The sequence below is a fragment of the Falco peregrinus genome, chromosome 14, assembly GCF_023634155.1.
Source record: "Falco peregrinus isolate bFalPer1 chromosome 14, bFalPer1.pri, whole genome shotgun sequence".
NCBI lineage: Eukaryota > Metazoa > Chordata > Aves > Falconiformes > Falconidae > Falco > Falco peregrinus.
Genome location: NC_073734.1, coordinates 6,815,702 through 6,839,564, shown reverse-complemented (window position 1 = coordinate 6,839,564; position 23,863 = coordinate 6,815,702). Strand labels below are relative to the sequence as shown.

Here is a 23,863-nt window from a genome sequence, read left to right as displayed (position 1 = left end):
TAGTTATCTAATCTTTCTGTATACAGTACAGAAACTTTCATCTTACATTAGCAAACCATCAGAGAAGACAGCTGGGCTGAGAGAACCATTGGGTTTACTGCTTGGTGCGTGACAGCTGTTAAAGACTGACTCCAAAGTACCCTCTAGCCACAAAACAAAGAAGAGTTCCCATAAAGACAAACTGAGTAAGGATCAAGCCGGAATTGTCTACCACATACTTTGGCATCAGTGATACTATTGATAAAGTACAGCTACATAATATAAGTGAGACAAAATGTGAAGCATTTTCCCTCTTTTATTCAAAGCATCATTCTGCTATTTGACCGTATAGTTTACATCATTTGGCTTCTATATCAAAATTCCTTGGTTTTCCCGTTGCTTATACATAGTTAACCAGGTATTTTTTATGCTAGACATTTTAAAAAATATGCATTTTCTCATCCCCTCGTTCATTAGAATAACTACATTATCTTTTTACTGTCATATCGCATCTGTAACTCAAAGAGCATCATGAGCTTGGATACCTCCAGTGTTTACCCAAAGCCTATCTCTGCACACACACACACAAAATGCACACAAAGGATTTGGAAGTAGTCCTTTTTATTTTAGTAATCATTTAATGTATACTTCCTCCTTAAATCTAATATCAAGCATAATCCATAGGTATCAGCACATCATGGAAAGAGCTGGAATATTTGAATAGAGATGGTGACCTCAGCTCCAGAGGAGAGAGATATTCAGATCTGTGACCTTGGTTCAAATGTACCATCAAATTGTACTTACCCATAGAAAGCTCACTGGAATTTTCCAGACATAGTATAATTCTTAAATGTACCAAAGGCTTTATTCTATTCTGCTGGTCATGATATGTGTTCATGACAATAACACTGCAAGAGGAGGCTGAAGGAGAAATTAAGTTAAATGAAATCCAAATTCACAGATTTACCTCTAACTACACACAAGGAAACGTGCATATATACCCAAACATACATCCTGTTATCCCTAGCAGTTGTTGCCCCACTTTCAAAGAAAAGCAGAATAAAATCTGGCTAGCCTAAATCAAAGTAGGTAGTGGCAGTAACTTTAAAAACAACAGGGGGAAAAAGTTTCAAAATACATGCTCCATAAATAAAATATACAAGTGGAAGCTGCAAGTGCAGTATTGATCCCAGTTGTAAGTTGAGATGTAGAGAACTGCAGAGTTGGCACTCAGAGTCTTCCGAATTGACAATAAATCCCTGGTTTGCCAGTATCCAAATTACTATTCTGCACCTCTCCATTTGGAGAGAAGTCATTAATTAGGTTGGCTTCCTTACTCAGGAGGTAAAGGTAGAATTATTCCACAATGCCCTGTGGCTTGCTCTTTATTTATGACTTTTGTGGGACCTTCTGCAAACTGATGGGTAAAAATCATCTCTCAGTAAATGCAATGTGGTAATGTAAAACAGAGCCAAAGAAAGAAAAAGGTAAAACGGTCCAATACATTTATAATGCAACTGATTACTCATACTGAAGAAATGAATGCTGCAAAGCTGTGTGGTGAGCACTTCTGAAATGTACAATAAATTTGAGATTGTTTTCCGCTGTAGTCAAGAAGTTCAAATGTTGCACTAAGGGAACAGAGTTACTGGTATTTTCTAGCATGCTTTCCCATGAGCAGATTGGGAGGAAGTCCCTCTTATGAATTCAGCTGGGAGAGGGGCAAATCTAACATTAGATCTTCCAGATACTCTTGAAAACAGTGGCTTGGCTGATGCACGTGTGGTATAGTAAGAGTGCCAACTTTTTTTTTTTTTTTTCAGGAAAGCATGTTTCTTAATTTCTGTGTTCAATAGATGTTTATTTCTACTCTGTCACTGTATCACAGTCAAAGAACCACCTTAGGTAGCTCTGTCACGCATTTATATTTTGCCATCTGTCCTTGAAACTGTTCTTCGATACAGGAGGTGCTGACTTATAGGACATATTTTGCAGTTCTACCATTTTACAAGTAAAGAAATCAATATTCAGAAGATGACTTTATAATCCAACTCAGTATAAAACAGTTTTGCAATTTTTCATGGCAGAATTTGTTTTGAGGCAACTTCATTTTAAACATATTCCTGATGCCCCAGTAAAACACATACAGAGGAGGAGGGACCAAAACCGGGGGAAAATTAGGCATGCAGAACAGTTCACCAATTAGACCACTAGATTTGCACTGTAAATTCTGCCATAGCTGACACCTTCCACAGGAACGTTTATTTCCATTCTGTCAAAATTTTCAGAGTCCCACTAAAACATCACCAATCCCTCATGGTGGAGGGGTAGCTCTTAAAGGTAGTCACCACCAAAACAAACCAGCTATCCCTCAAATCAGATATTAGACACAACTATAGTACATGTCAAGTTCACATGAATTTTTTAGTAATTTTCTAGTCTTTTCTGTATGACATAATGCTGCAGGGAAGGAAATATTCACTTTCTTGAAGATATATTAGTTACAGATTGGATCCAAGCATTACCAGAAATATGACAGGCACCAGAAAAAACATCAGCTTGCCTTGGTCCAACTCTAATATTCTTGTATAGAAAGCAAATTCAGACCTTTAGCCCAGGCCCTAGTGAAAGAATGAATTATCCAGCAGACTGATTCTTGATGTTCTATGTGATTACAGAGGTAGTTCTATAGCATAGAAATTTTGTAAGCACCACAGTCAATATTAACAGCCTACTGATGGGTAGCTTTTGCACACAAAGCCTATATTCAAGATCACAAGGTGTTTTGGGGTGATTTATTTTGGGTTTTTGACTGTTGTATTATTACAATCACACGTTAACTGGCCCAAGCTGGCTACTCTAAGCTGAAGGTCAAAGCATCTTGGACTGCACTTTTTTTAAAAAAAGTTTAATATTAAACATCTCTGATTTTATTCTTAGACAAGCTTCAACTTTCAAGGTCTTCTAGAATGTCAGTCAGAATCATGGTGAATCTTTTCTCAAAACAATGATGCTGACCACTCCTTCAGAAGGGTCACCAAAGGTTAAGGACTTAAGTATGAAGGAGCATGTTCCTCTCCATGCCAGTTATATTTGTCTCTTTTCCAACCCTCTCTCTACCACTTCTTGTTCCTCTTTATTAGAGCCAAAATCATACTTTAAATGTTTTTTTCTAAGGCTTCAGACCATTTTTGAAGAGAGATGTGAGCAGAAGCACAGAAGTGAAGGGCAGTGGGGGAAAAACAGCAACTCACGTGGTCAAGTGCCAAGATAGGGAGCAGAAGAACTAGCAGTAGATAAAAACGTATGGAACTTGCTTTACACAAATTGGCAAGAAAGCCAACAAAGTATTATACTACATTCACAAATTTAATAGGGGTTAGATAGGTTGAACCACAAACAGTCTATGAACTCTTTTACAAACCTGATGGGACACAAGGCCTTAAAAAAATCCAACAACAACCTCTTTCACCAATTCTGTTTAATATGTTGTCAAAGAATATCATTGGGATAACGTAAAGCCAACTGAAAACACTATAAATCTCTTGTCAAATCCAATGTCTTCATGTCAGGCCTTATTTGATAAATGTACAGAATAAATAACATGTGTGCTTTTCCAAGGCATCACAGGAACCTCATGACTAAGATAAAAAACAGAAATACCACAAATCTACTGGGCCAAAGTAAATTACTATCTAGTTAGGTTGTAGGAAGTGTAGTGTGTAATACTGAGGAGGAAAGAAGGTCAATCTGAGAAATATTTTAAAGGAACTGAAAAAAACACTGAAAGATGTAAAAAAAAAAAAATATTGAAAGTACTGTGTTCTACTGATTTCCTATCTGAATTCTTACCCATCATTAATCTATTTTTATAAAAATCATATGTGAACAATTTACTAATGAAGCACTCACCTGAAAAATCTGTGTTCTTGGTCAAAGTCAGTAATTTAATTCACCTGTAGGACATATAACTCATCTTGACCACAGATGTTAGTTTTCTTTCAAAGACCTAGGCCATAGGAGACATCACCAGGCTCAGGCCTTTGCAAATCAAGATGCAAGCCTACTTCACAGCTGAAGCTTCTTAACATAAACCACCACCTTTCCTCTGCTTTGGGCAAAGCCCATAGCAAACCAGCACAAGTCCCTCTACCTATTGCAACGCTTGCAACATAACACAAGAAGAGAGAAATTTCTAGTAGTGCTATCCCAACCAATACAGGACTTTGTATTTCAAAAGCAGCAGTTCTGATTTAATCCAACAAACAATATATAATCAGTAAAGATGAAGAAGGTACTACTGAAACACACAGCTTTGGACTAGCCAACACATTCAACGCTGGCTTCAGTTCCTGCCTCAAGCAGAGGATTTCCTCATGAACCGAAATGTAGTACCCTGCTCCAAACAAAGAAACAGCTAAGAGAAAAAAAAAACCCTTTTCTTTGGACTAAGTCTCCACTTGCTTAAGAGAAGTTTAAAATCATTGCACAGGTTTTAATTTGTATTACACAAAGAGATTTATCATTATGGTGAGGGAAAACAACTAAGACAGCAAATAACAGTGATAAAAGCATGACAGAAACAGGAACCACGTGCAGAGGAACTATTTATCAAATATCGTATTTGATTATTATTTTAAAATCTTGGAAAAGCCACCAGCCCATTATTTTCTAAAGTGACAAGTTACTTTGCTTTAGTGACAACAAAACACAAGGTTTTCCTGCATGACAATCTTTAAGCATCAATTAGTATTGCCAAGTTGAAATGATCACACTTGATACATTCAACACCTCCATCTCCCTGTGCTAGATGAGTTAGCACAATTGCTTCTGAATAGATATTAACTCACAACTTAGAAAACATTTTCAAATGGGTAACACCAACTTCAATCCAAACCCCTATTCCAGAAGCTTTTTGATCTTGTTAAATCTTGCACCAAGTCAGGAAAGCACTTGTGCAGGAGATCACAAGGGAAAACACTGCACTGTTGCTAAGCTAGGATTCCAGAGCCGCCTTCACCAATAAATGCAAAAACTAAAAAATGTTTCCTTTTTTTTACTGCCTAAATCAAACTTAGTGACTTTATTCCACCTTTTCCTAATATAAATACTCTACAAACATAACTAATAAAGGTAACCTACTTCAGCAGATTCTAAGGACTCACAGGATATTTACAGCTTCACTGAAGCTGTGGAGCCAGATTCTTTACTGGTATAAGCAAACAGAGCTCTACTGACCAGAGCAAGTGTATCCATTCATATCATTTTAAAAACTCTGTAGGAGATTGCTGTTAGAGACCAGGGCAGCTTTTATTCCCACTAACTTCTCAATCACTCAGTTATTAGTTAAAGAATAACACTTACAGGAACAGAAAGTAAATAAAAATTAAAACTCAACATTTAAATACGCATACTGAGAAAATATCTATAAGAAGCCTCAGTTCTCCCATGTTCCCACGGAAAGTTGAAGCTTAACTTTCTAATACTTCCATAGGCATACCAAGATGCATAAGCACTAACGAAAAATAAATACAGATAATCCTGGTACAGACCATTAATGGAATAAGGGGATGTTATTAACATGTAAAAAAAATTAAGGTGCTAACATAGCTTGAGAATGATTGACACATGGAAGAAATATACCTATACATTATTTGCTCATTTCATCAAGTTGTTTAGAAAAAAACCTTAAACCTTTAATCCAAATATTCAGTCTCTAGTTCATGAATTATCCATAAGTAACTTTATTTTCCATACTCCCAAGGGAATTAAAAAAACAAAGAAAACTTCTGAAAAAGTTGAGGGAAAGGAGGAAAAACATCAGTTAAAGGGCTAATCAGTATTACCCCTCACTCACAACTTCAGCTTTCTGATTTTGACTTAGTACAGACCTAGCAATCTGTAAAGATTATGAGTTAACATCTCACTTACCTCTAAGGGAGAGCTAGATAAGAAATCCATACCCCAAACACCTGCTTTTTCATCTGAGACCTCCAGTAGCAGGAAACAGAAGCATTAAGTCTAAGAATAACACAGACACTTAGAGAAAGTGTGTCTTTATGAGAAGAATTACTAGCTAAGCATTCCACACTTTATTTATGGCACTTCCATCCAGCTACAACACCCATAACCTCATATCATGAATGCTACCTATTTAATCGCACCCAAAGCATTACCCTCTGGTAAATATTAATAGATTTCAGGTGGCTGATCCATGTGTTTTCTCTTTTCCATTACGGGAAAACACTTCTTTACAGGCCTTGACTGAGGTCTGGAAAGCACTTACGCATACCAGCTGTGCTGAAAGCCCTTAGGGAAGCGTTGAAGCCATGAGTCAGCCAAGCTGTTGCATGTCAGTAGTAATCCAGGTGAAAAAAGAATATTTTAGACAAAATAATGCTCTTATTTTCCTCAAGGGAGGCCTACATTTGTTTTCTGTATGTGTATGAAATAGCTAAATGCAAAATGTTTATCAGTTAAACCATCCTGATGGACTTACAAAGAAAGTGAGTTTAAGAAAGCAGTTAAGAATGTAACTAATACTAATAGGAAAAAAACCATGGAGGAAACTAGTTATATGAGACACATGCACTCATTAAATTAGCATTCCCTTTTTCATAAATGCAAACTTAGCAGTCTTGCATCATTAGGTTGTGCTTTCTTGAACACACCCATGTGTTCCAATGTGTTGACTCAACACACCAGAGACCTTGCCTGAAGATCTTGCTGTGCTTTAGGGACTGCAGCTGAGATGCAGTATAGAATAGCTCCCTGCGCGTACAGCGAGAAACGAGCCTAGCCTGACTTTCTAGGCTGTCTCCAGGGAAGTGAGTTTTTCTACCCCAGATACTGCTTAAATTAAAGAAACCATTTCTATGCACCTCACTAGATTCTCAGCTGGTGCAAGTCAGCACAGCTGCTTTCATTTCAGTGTAATGACTACAGCTTACCTCCACCTGAGCTCTTGCTTAGGGTCTGCAGCTGATAGACCCATTTAATCTGGTTGGGGGATGATGTTATTTCAGGGAATAAAGGGCATGAAAATAATTTTAAAAGTCTACATATCTGCAAAAATTCTTTCAAGAGACCTGTTCTATCATTAAACTTATTGGGAACTGAAATGAATGAATTAAAAAGGGAACTTCCATGAAAGTTAGCAATGGTAAATATTTAGTCCTAGAAACTTCCTCTGCCTTTACTATTGATCTTGCCCTTTAATTTAAAAATGCCAGGGAAATTTGTTTATTGTTAGCTCAAAGCCCTTTGGTTTCTGTAAAGTGTAACTCAGAATTCACAGTTTAAACAGTAGGGAGCAAATGCCTTCTTTAAGGCAACCCTGCAGGAGCAGTCAGTGGGTGCACTTGCACAAAGAAAACACCTCCACCTGCGCAAACCCCAGCAGTGTCCCTTTCTCTGCTGCTAGCTGCGTGTTCCCTTTTTCCCACTTTGGCTGGCACCAGCGCTCACAAAACCAACACAACAGATCAGGGCTGGTTTTCAGCTAGGTGACATTGCCACAGGAATGTACAAGATCTAATGTACACCAGGAACTCTCCAAGAGCATGTCCTTCAGTGGCTGCTGAGTTTTAGGTTGGCTTCAGCCTACAGCATTGACTATACTCTCTGCTTGCCTGTCCCAAAGCCTGTGCTACTAGCCCAGCAGGCAGAACACCCTCTTTTCTGTGGTTTCCCCATCAATGTGGCAACCAGATGGTTTTTCTCCCTCAGGAATCACCCTTGCGTTTCAGTGAAGCCGATTCTCAGTGAGAGGAGCTCACTGTGTTTTCAAGACAGATTTCCTTTCAATTTTCATTATTCTTCCATCTCTCTAGGAGGATGGTGTAGGAAGCATTTAAGTAAATAACTAAACCATGATAGGAGGTGGAACAAGTGACATTTCTGGCTTCTCTTTGCAGTCATCTGTCAAGATTTATTGCAGAGAATTAGAAAGCTTGAAGTAATAGTGGCTCAGTGTTCCTATAACACAGAACTTCTCACTGTGACTGGCTTACTGTCAATTTATAACCTGGGGCATGAAGTCTTTTAAATCCTCTGTAATTTTTCAACTGCAAGGGATTTGGGGATCTTATCAATGAAGGAATAATACTGTTAAGGTTTTTTTCTTGCAAGTGTTTCAGGCTTCATATTAAATCTGTGAGCTCCTTGTGTTAGTTGGATTGATCTAATATTTTAACATTTCAAAAGTTGCAGAACAGAAGTTGCAAAGTTTGTGTGCTGCCAGCACCAGGTATCTCTGAGTCACCTGGTTTTCAGCTGGATACACAGACAGCTATGCATAAACATTCTTACTATGTGACATTAATCAGCATGCTTTATTAAAGAATAACATCACTGTTTAGCCAGAGTATCTAATAAGGGAAACTGTGTCCTGCTGTGCAATAGTATATTCCAAGTGATGGCCTTACTGCCCTGTCATTCTGACAAGAGCCTGTCATATCCAACATTCCAGCTCCAAAAGTGGCCTCTGATTCATCACTCAGAGGTGGAAAGTCTCTCCTCCTTGGCCCTGCATTGAGACAACACTTGCTCACCTCTGCAACCCACTGTACTTGCAGGTTCCCTGCTTAAACTATGCTACATGAAATGTTACCGTTTCTGCTATAAAGACATTCTTATATAACAACCTAATCTGTTTAAATTCATCCGATGAAAGGTGATGTCCTCTACCAGTGAGTTCCCTCAACCACCTACACACTGTCTACAAAGTGTATGCAGACCGTGAGCTTTCCTCTCTTGGCTGCCCCAGGATAAAGTCATTATACGACTAAGCATTTCAGCTAGACAGAAAGCTAAGATGAGCTGTAGTGCTGATACAAGGCATGCAAGTTAGATTAGTTGCTGTGAAACGCCACATACTATTTTTGCAGGGAGCCTTTAATGTCTCCATGCTACGTGCATTGACAAAAAGGATTACTGCACAGTAACTTACAGTCATGTTTACCACATCACCACCTAACCACGTGAATAATAACCTGTGTTGCTGCTATAACCATTCTAGTACAGCTGCAAATACATTTTCCTATAGCTTATCAATAAAATAACGTGTCTGTGTAGCTTGAGAAATGCAGCATTCAAAACCTAACCTCAGAAATCAAACTAGTAACCCCCAAACAGATGAGAATAAAATGCTAATCATATCATCTCAGCCAGGAAAAAGGTTATTATTAAATGTTTTCATATATATATATATATGTAATTTTTTTTAATCTAGGAATGGGTTCAAAGTATTAATCAAAGCTATATTCTGGCTCGTCTCCCAGCACTGCTCACTGCAGTAATTTTATTCTGTATAAATGTGCAGAGAAAACACAAAAAGTCTTGGCATTTGAAAGACTGATAAAATTTAATTTGTAAATTTGACTGATAAACACTTCAAACATATCAAAATGTAGGAAAAAATCTGAAGCTTGACAAACAATATGGTTAAGGCACAGTAAATGAAACTCTCCCATGCAAATCTAGCCTGCCTGCTCACCAGAGACAGCATATTCCAGAAAATTCAGGTCTGACCTAGAGCACACAATGGCATTGAGAAGACTCCAATTCCTTTTAATAGTCTGGGGAGGCAATTTTCAGGCAGCAGACTAAGAAGCTGTTCAAATTATCCTCCTGTACTAGTATCCTTGTTTCTTTTATGGTTACAGCTTTATTCAGAGGAGGAGGGTGGGGAGAAATGTAACTGTCTTTTAAAAGCAGTTTCAAAAAAGTGAGAAGCCTGTGTTGCTGTTGTGTTGGTGTTAAATGCTGTAATAAATTGGGGGTGATTTGATTTGATTTGACTTTCATGATATCTAAGGGAAATGAAAATGAAGTCTGCAGGAAATGTGTCAATTCCTCATACAAATCAAAATAGAGTGATTGTTTCTGTAACAATAATATAGTTTGCCATAAACATTTCTATTGGGAAAGCATTATTGTACTATGATCACCGCCACAAATAGCGTTAGAAAATATACATAAAGCAGTAGAAATTAATTTTATGAACTATGCAGTTAAGGATATAGAAATGTTACCTGGGAGAAGGGGTGGGATTTGTCTGCATGAACACAGTGCATGAAGCTGTGTACAGACATACATTCCAGATCAAAAAAAAACAACCAAAACAAACAAACAAAAAAAACACACACAAAAAAAGTCAATGAGCAGATTTCTCTGTGGAATCAGAAGGGGGGCAAAGAAACAGTGAGAAAGTAAGACATTAACAAAATGCAATCTTCAAGGTGTTCCTTCTTCATCTGTCTTTTTACACATGAAAAGAGAACTAACATTTCTCTGTGTTGGTGATTTAGGCTTCCAGCCATTTTCCCTGGTTCATTCTGCATGTCTGTATAACGTAAAACCTAATGAAATATATTTTAAAAGGATAAAATAAACAGAACTGTTCAGACCCTATAGTTATGGCATAATTCCATCAGATTTTCTGGGAGCAAAATCTGGCAAATGCTTCTACGTTGCACATTACATTCTGATCAGCAAAGCCTTCTTGTCTGTCAAGTATTTTTTGCTTGTTTTAGAAATATGCAGGCATTTTATGCAGGAAACCAATTATTTCCCACTAAAACTATGAAAAAAGGGGGACACTGCACAGACAAGACATCAGTTTTCTGAATGGAATAATGGATGGCACCAGATGCTTGCAACACCGAGAAACGCGAAGAGTCATTTCTATAGCCTGGAATCCCCATGAAGCAGAGGACAGGATGGACAGGACGCTGTATGAACAACTAAAATCTGCCCCCAGAAAAGATCATTAGGGCTTTCTGCATGACCCATCTCTAATATAATAATGATCTTTGAAAAGAAGTATTTTCAAGAGAAGAACAAGGAAATTCAGACACAAGCACAGGGGCAGTAGTTTGAAGGATGTGGTTTCCTGGAGATCTCCTGGCGTTTGGGAAAAAAGCCATAACCAACATAGGTGAGGAAGCAAAAATGCATCTTAAAATGAAGATAGACACAACTGATATTTACTTTTATATTTTGGCATCAATGCACAAGCCAATAAACCAGCTGTCCTAAAATGTACTAAGTCCTTTCCAAGGAAAAACAGAATATCATCAGTATTCCAATCTATAACAAAAATCTTTTTTAACTCAAATATTTCAGCTGGGCCTTCTAAACAAAACACACCTCGATGTAATAAAAAGAAGTGGGACTGCAAAATATTCCCATCTGGGGGACATACCCAGCATATCACAACTTAGAACAATCTGTAAATCAATAGGTCTTAGGGAACCAGGAGATCCTTGCTAGCGCAGTGACACAAAGCCCAATGTACTGGGTGGCCCAGCTCTTTCTAAACCACCCCTTTACGTTCTTAAGTTGGAAGCTGATCTCTGTATTTGGATATGTCATCAGTGGTAACATAGATACACATCATGGTATTCACGGTCAAAGTTTATGCTTGGCAAATAGCTTTCATATGGGTTTCAAAAAAGGCAGATAACTGGCTCTCAGGAAAAATCTTCCAAGAGGAAAAAAAATCAGGTAACACTTTTTGCAAAAAGAAAGGCATCCCTTTTGGGAAATTTCTCAACCACCGTGTCTCTAGTATATCCTATTTCATATTTTACCCCCCTTTTTAGTATTACAAGCTAAATTTTTGCATGTATCATGTTCTTTTCTCTTTCCCATTACACATAACTGTCATTCACTTCTGTCTGCAGATTTTGTAATTAGCCCCATCATACATGCACTGCCTACCGTAGAATATAGCCAGCAGCTCTGGAGAACTGAAATATTTGGTCTGACAAGCCTGGGAGATTTTCACTGGTGTTTAAATTGAAGGCAAGAGGCTTGATGCATCTCTAGACAAGATACTCAGTTCAGGATACCTTAGATAAAATTCCCATCTCCTTTCAGTAAGCATAACTCCCAAAGTCTTCCCTTAAACTAGGATTTCATAATAGGACAGTCAGGAAAAACATGATGATTTCATGATATATTTGAATTACTGAAACCAATTAAAAATAATACATACCACTTTTTTTTATAACTATATTTTAAAAAACAAAAACAAACCAGTAGCTGGTTATGCATCAAGAAAAATACAAAACTAATAACCAGCAGTCTGTTAGATGTCCTTTTGTTCCTTTGATGTGACATAAGGTACAGGAACTGTCTTCACGAAGATCAGGTATAACTTTCCCAATCAAGTACAAATCTACCTGTCAACACGTGATCCAGGCACACAGCCAAAAGTGCTAATTCAGTTCTAACTGAATGGATGTAAAATATGCCTTTAAGGTACTAGAAGTGTTTTAGAATGACAGCTGTTTATTATTCAGCCTGGACTACAAGCATTACAAAATATTAATGTTCTTTCTTTTTAATTAACAAATATTTAGGTCCATCCAGCCTCTCATATACCAATCAGGTAAATTTCATGGTGTGGACACATGTGGCTTATTTTTCCTATGTATTTTTCCTGTGACTGAAAGAGATTATACTTGTCAGATTAGATCCTTTACTTGCACAATGAGTCTGCAACAGGTTCTTTTGCTAAAGGAAATATGAAGCGATTTTTTCATCTAGTGATCATTGTGTTGTTGGCCAGTTTAGTCATGGAGAAAAGCATGATTCCAAATTGAAAGTTGCCTTTTCTATTTTTGCTACTTCAGGAGTTTTGTTCTTGCTCAACTGAGTACAAAATCATAAATCCTGTTTTTCTGGGCATCTCAGCAGGTTTTAACCATGCTGAGACACACAATTATCCTTACCCTTCCCTTCATAAACATCTCGGTACCTGTTGTTGAGAACTGACCAGCTCATAAGGTGCTTGCTCTTCCCCTGCAATTCCTCTGCCTGCCCACAAACAAGTAGCTGGTGCAAACGGCTGTAGCTTCACAGCAGCCACTGAATCCATGACAACTTTGGCCAGCTCAGAAGTTTCACTTCTGTGTTTTAGTGTTGCTTAGCTGATAAATTTTACAGCTATAGGATTCACTGAAGCATTACAAAAGTTGCATTTAAAAAAAAAAAAAGGATAAAAAGACATGTCAAGTCTGTAATACCACAGAGCACCAGACGTGGCTGTAGCAGCTAACAAGAACCCACCTGCCATGCTCTAGCACTACTGCTCAAAACCAGGGTTTAGAGATTTGTGTAACTTCCCCTGGGTAATGGAGGTACAAAACCAACCCAGCATTGTACACCTGAGGCTGCTCTACCAAAGTCTAAATGAGCAAACATTTCATTTCCTCTCTAAAGGAAGAAGTTGGGAATCAGAGGTTTCTAAAGATGTTGAAACAGTAAGCTAAAACACATTCCTAAGGCTTGCACCCTGCCAAATTCCTGGCTGTGTGCGTTTAAATACAGATCTCCCTCCTGTTTCCAAATTTACCTTTTAATAATAATATCACATAATAATTCCATTCATCTCTCCCCCAAAAAATTAACTTCCACAGATATCCATTTTATTTTTAATGCAATCTACATCACAGTATTTCAGGCAGAAAAAGTTACTTCTTTTCTGAAAGGGAAAATAAAAAAGCCATTATTAGGCTGAGACACAAAATTCATCCAAAAGAAGAAACAAACAAAAATGTGCCTGTTGCCTCATTTGAACTTCAAAACAATCAATTCCATTGCATCAACATTTATTCAAAAATAAAAAGCTTTCCCAAATTACGACCTTCTGCTGCCTCACTCTCAGCTATTTCATGGCTGACTTACAGCCTTGAGAGAAAAAAAAAAAGCAGCTCATTACAGAAATATCAGTATAGCCTCAATTCCAGCAGCACAATCAGTTACTCCAGCTATTATTGTGACTAATAATCACATTATTATGAACGAATAGAGGCAAAAGACAGGTGGTGAGAAATGCAAAGAAAACTGTGTACATAAAAATCCATTGCTATCAATGGATGACAAAAATAAAATAAAATAAGGTATCTAATGGAAGACAGATTTCTATTTTAAAGGCCGCTGTTAATTTCTTCTTAGTTCATATGGACAAATATTGATTAATACTTATAGCTAACACAGTTACATAGAAAACTTCTACAGCACTTGCTCTCATGAAACCCAGGGGAGAGGAAACCATTACTACCATCTTGGGCTGGTCATTTGAGACTTACCTTTCCTTCTTTCCCTTTGAAATGCAAGAGAAAATAGCGTACAGCTGGGAAGGATTCTTAGTGACAAATGTTATATTTAGAGCTGTCATAAGCATATACTTTCCCATACCACTCTCCAGTGTGTTTGAAATCTCCTGAAGGCCTCCTTTGTATGCATTAGGTACTGGAGAAAGTTGACCTAGGATAAAAATACTCTGCCTTGAATCTTTTCACACTTCCAGACATCAAGATATACAGCCAGATTGGGTCAAAGAGTTGAGGCTATAAAGAAAAATCCTGATCTTTTTATCATCTTATAGTGCCTAGAAAATGAATGTACCCACAAATAGTAGAATGTTTAAAAGCTGCCTAGTAACTGGCTATAAAATTTAAAATTCTGTCTACTGGATGCCAAGCATACACGTTCACTACCTTCAGACAATACCCATATTCACAATACATATATACACATAGAGGTCATGTATTTTAACACATTGTGTTTCCATTCATATGACATCAACAGACAAGCAGTAAAGACTGTCAGCTCCCCTTCCAGAAAGCAAACCATGTATCAGCCAAAGGAGAATTAGGTAGTCCTCCTCCTTATAGCAGGTTTTCCAGGAGGCTGAACTTCAGAGTTACATCATCATCAGTAGCTTCAGCTGAGTTCTGAAAACCCAACCCTTCTGGAAATAGGACAAACTAAGGGAGCAACCCCATGATTGCACAAGACTTTTTATAACCACAAAAGATGTATGGGTTCTACTTAAGGTCTTTGGAAGGATATTAAGATGCAGTGTTGCTGTTTCTTTTAAAAGCACTCTGCCTACTTGATAAAGACGTTGAAGGAAGTGAGGAGGTTAAGTTCAGTATTCCACAGAATTCTCAGTGCAGGTGAAATAGAATTGCCTGAATCATTCCACAGTGGCACTTCATTTTGGAGTCTCTGGGATTTTCTCTATTTCAATTTTATAAACAGATCACATTTCATATCCTTTTAATGTTAAAAGAAATCCTGCAGTTGGGTACAAACTGGCAAAAAAGCATCCAATGACCATTACTTTTTGCTAATTTTTCTTGAATAAACCTCAACAATTCTACTCTGAATGCTAAAAAATGTACGTTTAGTGGTTACTTTTCCCAAAAAATATGCTTTATTTTTCAATTCAAAATGAATTTTTAATTAGAAATGTGAATTAGTTAAGATTTTTAGAATTACTTGAAGGTATGCCAATTCATAGCAGATAAACTACATGATTTCAAATGATACTTTTTCAGTTTACCAAGGAAATGTCAAATTTCCTTTGACAACAGTGCCCTTATAGAACACAGATTCATTTATTTTTCTACTTTCACAATATCAAACTGTACATTTAGAAAATCATTATTTGAATTTGATTCAATTTTTTTCTTTCAAAAAAACTGGGAGTAATTCTGGGAAGAAATACAGCTTTCTTCAGATTTAAAGAATTTTGGCACTTAAGAACTGTATTTGAAGCAGACAGACATATGAGTTTCATACATACTGGAGATCAGATCTGATCCAAAACTTGCTTAAGTAAATGGCTGATTTTAATGGATAAAATGGGCTATGAAACTTATTCTTTATTACAAGTTCCACTCTCCATTTGCCTTGTGTCTCACACTGGTAAAAATAGACTTTCAATGGTTTATTATTTCCTTGCAAATGCTGACAATTCCTACAACACTGGTTCAGGATTATCAATGCATGAGGTACAGAAACGTTGGTACTTCATAATTTGGTAAAAATAGAATCTAAATTGTATGTATACATTTATATCCTGTTCCTCTTCCCTTGCCCTTAATGACCTCTCCGTGGGATATTGCTGTGATTTCATTCCATCTTTGAAAACTGAAAAATGCAGACTAAATAAAGGGAAAAGCATGAACCCTGAAGAGAAAACACCTGTGGTCATTATTTGTAAGCCATAACCATCACCACAGAGGTGGGGAAGCATTTCTTTGCAATACAGTCACAAACAATGCAGCTTTCCTCAGTTTTCAGATAACATGTTATCACAGGGTAACCTCATATGATGCTCTCCATTTCTTCCATGCTTTTTCTCTTCTCTTATAGGTCTCTGCTTCACTAGCATTTAATAGCATTAGGTTCAGAAACATTACTCATAAGGAGAGAGATCGTGGCTTTTAGCCTTCTCTGAGTAAAACAAAGCAGTGACCCTCTGCTTTCAACCTGCTGTTAACAGTGTTGGACATAAAACACAGCTAGAACTCCAGAGGACTGCTTGCCTTTGGCACATTGCATGCTCCAGTCAAGCCACAGCCAGGTCTGCATGGGTCTAGGGTCTATGTTCTCACCATGGAGATTTTTCAGCAAACAATCCAGTTCAGTTAAAAGCAGGCTAAATCCTGCTTTTCTTTCTACTGAAATACCACTCACGTCACTGCTCTTCCAAAATAATTGTCAGTGTCAGTCACTACGTACAATCAGGATGAAAAGCATACTGCAGAATCAATAATAACAGGATCCATGTCAAGTCACAAATTAAAAGCCTCTTACCTCAGAAAAATCAAGGACCTAGTCTCTCACGCTCCTTCTTTCAACTCAGCCAAAGGGAATAATTCAAGGCCCAGGTGTGCAATGCTAGGGAAGGGAAAGGAAATGTGCTTGTTATATGAAGCAGGTGTTGAATATTGTCATAACTGAGGCCAAGTTAATAACATTCTAATGAGCAGTAATAAAGAGTCAAAAGCAATAAAAAAGGAGCAAATAACCTCTAGAGTAATCATGCTGTACTTAATATACCCAGAGAGCAAAGGGCATTATTAAATGGGGGAAGAGGAGGGGTGCAGCAAAGGGAAAGGTGTGAGCAAAGCATACTGCATCTCAGTACAATTTTTCACTGGAAAACAAGGAAAACTGACATTCTAAAGAATATTGTAAACAAAAAATTTTGGTGAAGTACTGAATTTCCCAATACCAGCATACAACATATTTGTGATCCCCAAAGCCTCTTAGATGGTATAAACAAAAATAGTTCAATATCACTGTTTGTCTCCTTTGATGTTTTGTTTACACCCAAGCAACCTAAAAGAACTTGAGCCCAAACAGGCATAAATGCACATCTTCTCAATGTGTGTCTCAAGTACCTCCTGATAATAAACAGTGAAGGTGAACAAGGTGTGTATGCAGAGGCTTCATATTGGTACTACCTGTGTACAACTGACATAGGGATTATTTGGGTAAAACATCTTTTACATTAATTACTTTTTATTTACAGTAAAAGCAAGTCACTTCTTTTTGTAAATTTTAAGAGGGAACTTCAATAAAATAAGAAAGGAAGGCATCATTTGCCTAAGTTGTCCAAGTGCTATTTTGAGGTTTACACACAACTCAAAACTTGATGCATTCTCACAAAGGATTAGGGTGTCTGAGGTTTTCAAAGTATAAAAAAATCTCAGTGTATTGCAGAATTAAACTTTTTTGTAAACCTGAAGACTTTCAAAGGCCTCTCCACTTGAGAAATGTCTGTTTCTTGGTGCAAATGTGCACAGCGAGTTCTGAATAGGATTTTCCAACACTGTGTTTTCTGCTCAGATACGACACACAGGCTGGGCCAGCTATACATCATTTGTTCCCATGCCTCACATACTTGCCCTCTCTCACTGTTCCATTACAGGCAGATTATGGTCCACATGCCTGTAATTTTGGATGGAAATCCAGAGTGTGGTGTACATTGTATTCAACTAGAAGACAAACACCAAAACGCATGTTTATCCAACCCGCCCCCCCCCCAAATTTATAAATGCAGTGTGCTTAGAACTAGGTTGTAAAAATAGTGCCTGGACTTTGGTGACAGGTTTTAACCTGGCATTGCTATAGTCCACAAGATAAATCCAGTGGCCTGTCTCCCTTTTATGCATTTCAGGAACAAAAGTTCAATTTGTTATTAAAGCAAATGCAAAGGTAACCTGTCCACACAGGTCTCCTGTGGGGTCAGAGAAACTTTCATGGAGTAGTTAGTCATTTTCAAAGACAGCCTCATCCAAAGGCTATGGAAATGGCTAGTGGCATATCATGGATTTGAGATGGTTTTGGATCATGATCTGTAAGAAAATATGTCTATTCTAAAAGCGGAAGGGAGGGAGGAGCTGAGAGGCTGTTGTCTGCCTTTGTTCATTTTGTAATTCTCATGTTTATACTGCCATAAACAAATATTCTGATGTCTCAAGCTGGCAGTGAAAAAGAACTATTTTCCCCTGTAAATAAAAACCGGTCCTTCTTTCTTGCTGCAGGAAATTGATGTGATTTGTATGTTGTCTGCACAATTTGAACAGTGTTAAAAAACCCACAGCAGACCACTTCACTGAACTTGGCATCCAGATACCACCTGTTTTTGAAGTTACATACTTTTGCACTTATTAATGTACTTAATATTTAGCATGTAGATGTTTCATACCTTCCTTTCAGCTCTGATTTCTCCAGAAATTCCAGAGTATTGCTGATGATAACAACAAAGAAACTACTGCACTGATTTAATGCTCTGACTCCTGTATACCATATAATAAGACAGCTTCCTTTCTATGCTATTTTAGAGTTTTTCATATCAAGCTGGCAGTGAAAAAATCTCTAAGCTTTCTCCAATCAGAGTTTTGAGGTCTTGAATATATGCCTTTCTCAGATACTTCAGAAAGAATTCAAGATGCCTAAAACTTCTGGAAATCAAGATATTGTATTTATCCTTGGCTTTTCAGTCTAATGCATTAGGTAAGCAGCTGGAACCAAACTCTGCACTGCATCCCTGTCCCTGCACAAAGCCAGCAGTGCAACAGGAGCCTGATCTGCCGCTCCTTGACCTGCCAGTGCACAAGCTCTAAAGCCCTTGTTCACATGTTTAATGTTTAATTCCCAATGGAAATGCCCAAATCTAATATACCACATGAATTAGAGGGGCAGTTTCAAGTCCTTGTTCCAACTCCTATTGCCTTACTATTTGATTTTAGCTGGAAGGATCTGAAAAGAAACATACATAAGGATTCTGAGTTCAGTCAACAACTGTTTGGACAGAGAAGGCACAAAACCACATGCATAATTTTCTTAACATTTAGGTCTTTGCCTCCACTCTGCTCAGTGAACTTTACTCTTATGATTCAAAGTGTCATTATATTGCCATTATCACTAAAACAGAATTCTTTTTCATAACAGAAAAATTATTTAGGAACTAAATAGCTTGACATGGTGTCATATTTTATCTTAACACCTTCCAAAGATTCCATATAGTCATTTTCCAAGAAACTAGATAAAAAGTGACAGCAAAAATATTTAAAGAGATATTAAACCACTGGAAAAAGCATTAAAATACAGTGAAGGTAAATGTAATTGTTTTTAAACCCAATGTTTTTGTAAGATAAATTCAACATTGGACAGGCTCTTTAAAAATCAATTTGCACTTGCTTCCGCTATAAAGATTTATCCCAGATAAAAAAAAAAAAACCATTAGTATTAAAGTGCTTAAAAACTTGGCAGACTATCTCCAAAGGCATCAATTTCTAGTGCTAATTAACACTAATTATTCACTCAGCAGTTGTAAGTTGCATTCAGTCCCTGAGGGTGGAAGAGAGATTTGTCTCTCTCCAGAATAGCATGTTTTGTATATTTGTTTCAGGAGATTTTTACATTCAGGCATCAAAACAGCATGGACTTCAAGATCTGCAGAACATTCCTCTGTTACCAGGAGCAGATCAAGATTTTCTTCTGTAATACAGAGCCTGTATTGTCCCTCAACATCCTGAACTTGGCACGAGGGTTTTTACCTATCCCATTTTTCTGCTATGCAGTAGAGATTGAAGCCCACACATTCTTCCAGTCTGTAAGTGGATTTAATTTAGCAGTTTTCCGATTGCTCATGCTTGAAGGTCCAGTGTCCAACTTGGCTGTTAAAACAACTATGCGTAACTGACTCAGAGCTTATTGTTTGTGACCACAATTACCAGAGAGACCACTGTGTCCTGTATCTCCAATGCTTAGATTTGGACTCATACCAGGTCCCTCACATCCCTTGAAAGTCACTCCTTCAAGCACTATGAGCAGCTAATAGACTTGGACACTGGTACTACTCTGCAACACCTAGAGATGATTCAACTCCTTTCTCCCCAAGGTGAATCATGATGAAAATTGGAAAACAAAAACTTTTCAGGGAATTAAATGCTTCTAGCAATGCTTATTTAGAAACAGCAAGTTATTTCATTGTCATAATTTCAACCCAGACCAATGAAATTACTGTTCCCTAATTTATAGGTTTGTCTTTCTGATGCAAAATTAAACTCAAATGGACCTTTTATTCCCCCCCACCCCCCATAAAAATATAGTGATAGTAAATGAATCCCTGTGTTCTGGGAAACAGTGGGGGTTTTAGATGTCACAATTTCCCAGCTTGCCTTTTTAAATACCTTTAAATACTTGTGTTTTGTTACATAGCAAAGCAAGCACTGGGGGTGGAGGGGTGCAAAGAGATAGGTTCAAATTTCCTGATGCAAGAAGGAAAGAAAATGGGGCTGACTAGAAAAGCTGCTGAGAAGAATATTAATGCAGCATGACACCTCCTCTGCCCAAGAAAAAAAAAAAAAAAAAAAAAAAAAAAAGATAGATGTATGTGAGAGAAAGAAGCAATAAAGGGTCAGTAATAAAAGAAATATATCACTTGTAGAATTGACTAGGCTTTACTTGAGATTTATAATCCATTCTAACTGTAGTAATTTGTGACTCCTGGAGACAGACTGCCTATTAGACATGATATTTTTGTAGGGCACCACCCAGGAATAAAATACATGAAACGCATGAGCTAATTTGCTCTTCCCTGGTGTTATTTTAAATAATATTCTTTGTACCAGAATTTTTTATTTAATGCCATTAACTACCAGTCAAGAGATGACAAAAGCAGACAGAAGGGGTTAAGTGACTTGTCCCAAAATTACACAGCAAGTCAGTGAGAGAATTTGCCCGATTCCTGAAGTCTCCTGATGTCTTTACTCAGCCTAGCACATCACGGCTTCTAGACAACCCTATAACTTTCTTGGATCTACAGATCTCTCCAGTCCTACCTTGTATATCACAGAACACTCAGTCTCTGAGGGACTCCAGAGAGTTAGGTGCTCCTCAAAATCTTGGCATTAAGCTTCAGTAACTGATCCAGCACAGCCCATCATAGCTGGCACAGCAGGACCACAGCACACAGTGATACCGCACTATAAACTCTGAAGCAGCTAACGGCAGCATGGCACCAGTTTCATTATCCATGGGGCGGACAGGACTGTGCTTGGAGATCTCCAGGCTTCAAGCAGCAAAGGGTACTTTGCAAGAACTCTCACACAGCTCTCTGTTGTCAAGATTGTGATTTCCTGATATAATTAATCAAAGCCTCAGCTGATATAAATTGCCAGAGTAGCAGTGACTGCCCTGAAGCTGCGCTGATTTACAGCTGCAGAAATTAGATCTATTGACTATAGTGAAAGTATTTGCAGAGTATGGAACACTGATGTGACTAAAGGCACATTTAATACCTGAGCACATGGCAGGTTTATTAGCTTGGATTCAGTGTTATGTTAATATCGTAACAGCTTCTGGTAAGCTCAGGCTGAAGAAGAGCAAGCGTATGTCCTCTAAAAACTTCTAGAGGTCAAACTTTTGGTTCTACCCTACAGTAGGTAAACATTCTGTAAGTCCATCAGAGTATCGCTTTAAAGCTCAACTTCACTGCTTATTCATAGGTTTAAGTAGCCATATAGTCTGACTTTAATAAGAAAATGAACAAATAAAAGGAAGGTGAAAGAGCAGGGAAACGTCACGATTTCCAGTAAATGTTAAAGTTTAATTCCTCAATATATTTCATATCATCCTGTAGAAATATAAGTGGTTGCATGAAACCATTGCCTTCATGTGGGATTTGTGAAGGAAAAGTTTAAAGGATCTGATACCTGAGTTTAATGCAGTTTGGGGTTTTACTGGGGGGTGAGGTGAGCAGGTTGGGTTTTTGTCTTCCTCTCTTTACCTCTCAGTTGCTTGACCAAATATTTTAGAATAATCCTTGTTTTGCTCTTCACCTTGGCTCAGAGGGAGATATGTCTTGCCTTGTTAAAGAGTAATTAGGATGTTCTCCTAATCATTTCATTAATAGGAAAGGACCATAAGTTACTCTTGGGGTTTTTGAAAGTCATTATTGGAAGAAGGAAAGGTGGAATAATAATCCCCTATGGCTATCACATTTTTTTCTGCATTCTGTGGGTCTATTATTTAATTAAAGAAGCCTGTACTTCTGTTTCTGGTCAATGTGAATAAATTAAGCTGATCAAATTCAAAGTATTGCATTAGTTGAACTGACAGTTCCACTCTTACAAACTGAAAGTAGAAATCTGCTAAAATTAGAAGAAATCAGTCATAGGAAGTTCTTCTATTGTGTTTGCAGGTTCCCTGGACCTGTTGAAGCAAGTCCAGAGAAGACCATAAAGATGATCCGAGGGCTGGAGCATCGCTTCCCTGCAGACATGCTGGGAGAGCTGGGCTGTTCAGCCCGGGGAAGAGGAGGCTCCAGGGAGACCTTAGAGCAGCTTCCAGCACCTACAGGGGCCACCAGGAAACCTGGGGAGGGGCTTTGTACAAGGGCCTGTGGTGACAGGACAAGGGGGGTGGCTTTGAGCTGGAAGAGGGTGGATTTAGATTAGAGATGAGGAAGAAATTCTTCCCCGTGAGGGCAGCGAGGCGCTGGCCCAGGCTGCCCGGAGCAGCTGTGGGTGCCCCATCCCTGGCAGTGTCCCAGGCCAGGCTGGACGGGGCTGGGGGCAACCTGGGCTATGGCAGGTGTCGCTGCCCATGGCAGGGGCGTGGAACTGGATCATCTTTAAGCTCCCTTCCAACCCAAAGTGTTTTGATTTTATTTTTCTATAGGACCTTTATTTGTCTTCTCTGAAGACTAGCCATCTGTATACATTTTTCCTACCCAACAAACACAGCTTGCAGGGAGTTAATTATTTAAAAAAAAAACTAAAAAAAATATTTTTTTTAAAATAGCCGTTTCTTATACAATGTTTTCTCCCACTCTATTGAGCAATCTAAAGGATTTCATAAAGGACCAAACTTATGCAAGCAGTGAAATTACATACAACCCCTAAGGACTTGGACGACAAAGACACGATTTAACTTGGTGTTTAGGACTATGGGGAATTTCTCCAAAAAAGAGCAGCTCTGTGGAACGTAATTTGAAAGCACCATAACAAATTCAATTTAGCTGATACTGACATGACATGCAATTATATAAAGCTTCTTAAGGACCCAATTAAAATCTACCTTAATTTCTTACACCAGTTGCAGGAGTTCATGCATTTGGGATCATAGAACAGTCTGGGTTGGAAGGGAGCTTAAAGATCATCTAGTTCCAACCCCCCTGCTATGGGCAGGGACACATGCCACTCGCCCAGGTTGCCCAAAGCCCCATCCAGCCTGGCCTTGGATCTACCGATTCCTGGCTATTTCTATACTAGAGTTGTGAGAACGGGCTCATGAACAGACAAGTACAGGAAACTGTGGCCTGCAGCAATGCAGCTTTGTGGCAGTCTATTAGTCTGGCTGCAGCTTGGTCATGAGGTGCATGCACTGCACTAGTCCATGTTACACGTAAACAATATGGATGTCAGGTGAGTCTGGACTTGAAAACAGGTTCAGAATTGACCTTTTTGAAACAAATGCTGTTGATACACATACAGATGGATGTAATGATGATTTTATGGCATGTGAGAAAACCACCATGTGTAACCTACTTGTATGTTAATTT

At 38.1% G+C, this 23,863-nt stretch overlaps 1 protein-coding gene across 1 annotated transcript in view; it reads right to left on the bottom strand.

Moving 5' to 3' along the window:
* Positions 1-16,599: 16,599 nt before the first annotated feature.
* MLYCD (malonyl-CoA decarboxylase) overlaps positions 16,600-23,863 on the bottom strand; it is a 98,862-nt gene continuing 91,598 nt past the window's right edge. The window contains exon 8 of the mRNA XM_005234788.4: positions 16,600-16,683. The gene's annotated coding sequence lies outside the window, so the exon portion shown is untranslated. The remainder of the gene's footprint in view (positions 16,684-23,863) is intronic.